The sequence below is a fragment of the Stegastes partitus genome, unplaced genomic scaffold (assembly GCF_000690725.1).
Source record: "Stegastes partitus isolate 25-593 unplaced genomic scaffold, Stegastes_partitus-1.0.2 Scaffold0, whole genome shotgun sequence".
Classification (NCBI taxonomy): domain Eukaryota; kingdom Metazoa; phylum Chordata; class Actinopteri; family Pomacentridae; genus Stegastes; species Stegastes partitus.
Window position 1 is genome coordinate 167,367 of NW_007577731.1, and position 3,108 is coordinate 170,474.

General features: G+C 43.4%; 1 protein-coding gene across 2 annotated transcripts in view; it reads right to left on the reverse strand.

The window, feature by feature from the left end:
* The window catches only part of pik3r2 (phosphoinositide-3-kinase, regulatory subunit 2 (beta)), a 32,517-nt gene that overhangs the window by 27,365 nt on the left and 2,044 nt on the right, over positions 1-3,108 (reverse strand). Inside the window, exon 2 of one of the 2 annotated variants that reach the window (XM_008281677.1) lies at positions 737-844. The exons of the other annotated variant lie outside the window; for it this stretch is intronic. The gene's annotated coding sequence lies outside the window, so the exon portion shown is untranslated. The remainder of the gene's footprint in view (positions 1-736; positions 845-3,108) is intronic. 2 annotated transcript variants of the gene reach the window in all.

Consider the following 3,108-nt stretch of genomic DNA (forward strand, 5'->3'; position numbering starts at 1 on the left):
AGCTACTGTTTTGTTGTATTTGGAACGTGTTTTCGTTCGTATATTCTCTTGTTCGTGTATTCTGTTCACCATACTAATGGGGATGTTTTACTACTGTCCAACATTATCATATAAGCAGTTATAATAAAGAAGATAATTGGGTGATTAATCAAAAAATAATCAGTATTCCTATTCTTTACAAACATAACGACATGTGAGCAGTGGGTGATGTGAACACAGCCCTCTCTCGTGTTATTTGTGTTTCCATAGACTGACAAAGATTTGACATTATAGTAAATTAGACATGTACAGAGTGTCTGTAGAATCTTGGATGTAAACTTATTATCTGACAATACATGCTGTCAGGCTTCAGGGATTTTTCTGACAGATATTGTGATTTGATATGCATGCAACATGTAATGTTCATAGCCAAGCTTCAGTTTAAAATGAAGTGTGTCATAGATTCAAACGTGTGATCGAGCATCAGCACATTCGATGCCCTCACACAGGGAGCACAGTGTAAATGTGTGAAACCGCTGTCACATCAGTTTAAAGCCTCGATCAGATGTGCTGAATAAGATGTCTGAACTTGCAGACTTTGATAATTACATTTTTCAAATCGTGACTTTGGTTTTCAGTCCAATAGTTCAGTCCTAGTTTACTGTCAAGCTGACCGACCCTGAGACACATTACTCTATATATTAAAATGTCTAACTTAACTAATGATACCATACAAACATGCAGACACCAAACTGACCTGAAACCTGGTTTGAACTCATCAGCCAACACAGACACAGATTCAGATTTATCCACCAACAAGCTGCTAACATCGGCCCACTTATCATCCTCATCGGTGTAGCTTCATCTGTTGTAAAAAAAAAAAAAAAAAAACAGCATAAAGCACACCTCAGCATATATGTCAGTAGATTTTAGGGATGGACGATATATCGGCGACCACATCAGTATCGGCCGATATCAGTGTTTTTTCCCATATATCGGTATCGATCTGATGAACACATTTAGCTGATGATTGTCTAACATCAGCGCCTTCGTCTCTATGTTTGACATCGCTGCTGTTTCACAGATGATTTCACTTAAATGGTGCTGGACTTAAATATGTTTAAATATGTTTTACTTTTGTTAATAAAGAAGACCATGTGGTCTGATCTGGGCTTCTTCTGAATAGTTTCCTCACAGTGCTAACTGATACTCATTTTTCAGTGTAAACAAAAACTGAACATCGACATCGGTGATATCGGTTATTGGCGATATCAGGAAACTTAGCATCGGATATCGGTATCGGCCAGACGTTTTAATATCGTGCATCACTAGTAAACGTCTTTTCTGTCAGCCAGCTGACGGCTGCCGATGCAGACGAGCGAGTTTCTGTGCTTCAGACCTTAAGGTGTGCTGAACACCTTTCACTTGTCGCCACATCATGACGTCCAGGTGAACCCACAGGTGCTGCTCTGGTTCTGAAAGCTAAACGGGAGCCAGTCTGTTTGAAAGAAGAGCTGCAGAGTCGATGAATTTAAGAATCTGACCTGAGCCAGCTTTTATAAAAGAACAGCATGTAGCAGGGTCACAAACTGCTCCACAGCGTACGCAGATCTGTTTCCTACTCATGCACCAGTTCACTGACTGACCTGTTCCTGTTGTATTGACTTTATTTATTTGTTTATCTTTTTGTATGTATGGCTGTTATTTATTTATTTATTTATTGCTTGTTTTTTTTTAAAATTATTTTATTATATTTTATACCTGACCTATGCAGTCATTTGCTTTCCTGTTTTTTTTTTTTCCATCGTCTCAGCGATAAAGGCAGGCTGGGTTCAGGCTGGGTGGGTCCACTGGAGGAAGGAGAACACGTCCCTCCTGTCACCCTTTGTTTCTCTAAATGAGAATCTGAAGCATGAAGATGCTCCATGTGTGAGGCCGCCATCTCTGTAACTTCCTGTTAGACGATATCGACGGCACCACATCCAGACATTCACGAGGACGTGCAGTGATTCCTCCGTTGGGCCTGTGCTGGCCCTTTACGGCCCTGCTGGGGGGGGGGGACTACAGAGCGCCCATGCATGCAGCCTGGCCTCGGGCCATCTGTCCACATGGATCTGAAAAATATGCTGCGCCACAGGCAGGGAGGACGGGCCAACAGCACCAGCGCCTATGAGGACTTATTCTTCAGCCCAAAATGGGGGCTGAGGTATTTCATGATTTAAGTTCTGTTCACCTGAATTCTATCCGTCAATAATGAAAAGTTCACTAAACAGAATCATCTGCTCCATTATTCAGCACTGAGACGGCGCTGTTCTGAAAAGTCCACCGAGCCACAAGGCTGCACAGAGAAGACACAGAGGCTACTAAGTTAAACCGCTGCCTCCGGGTGACCAGGCTACTGGGTTCTAACATTCTCACACCAACAAACAAAAAACCTGCAAAGTTCTGAAACCATCGGACCCATTTTAACCTGCAGTACGGTTCCTTTTACCCAGATGATTGCATTCGCCCCGATCATAAACACAGAACACCTTACAAGCCAAATAAATGCATGAACCTGAACCAGAACCCCTTCATACCGACCCTGTTTGGCCTCAGGCATCAGACCCAACACGAAGCAACCACAGATCTAATCAAACACTAATCCCACTGCGGATTAATAACGAGCTGGTTCTACTTGCTCAGTGATGCAATAATTCAAATGAATGCCACCTCCAGCGAACGGGCGCACCGTGTGGCTGCCTGTCGCTTCATATTCTGATATAATAAAGATCTTTATTGTTATTTCTGGACAGTGGCAAAAGCACCCAACATAGAGCCAACTGGAGGTTTCCAACTGGACGTGACCAACGAGGTGAAGGCATCTGATGGGTTTCATGTCTCTGGGAGTTTAGGACAGCTCACAGGAGGCTGCAGCTCCATGACTTTAATCACACAACGACACTTCAGTTTAACACACAACAAAACACACCCACAAATACAGCTGGGACCTGAAGTCAGCCGTCTGCAGCCCCTCTGATGGGTTTCTGAGCTTTCTTCTGGGAGCGCTGGGAGACATGTAGAAGGTTTTCCATTAACTCCTTGATGTGTACCGGGATCCTCCAGCCTGGATCCCACAGCCTGGATCCC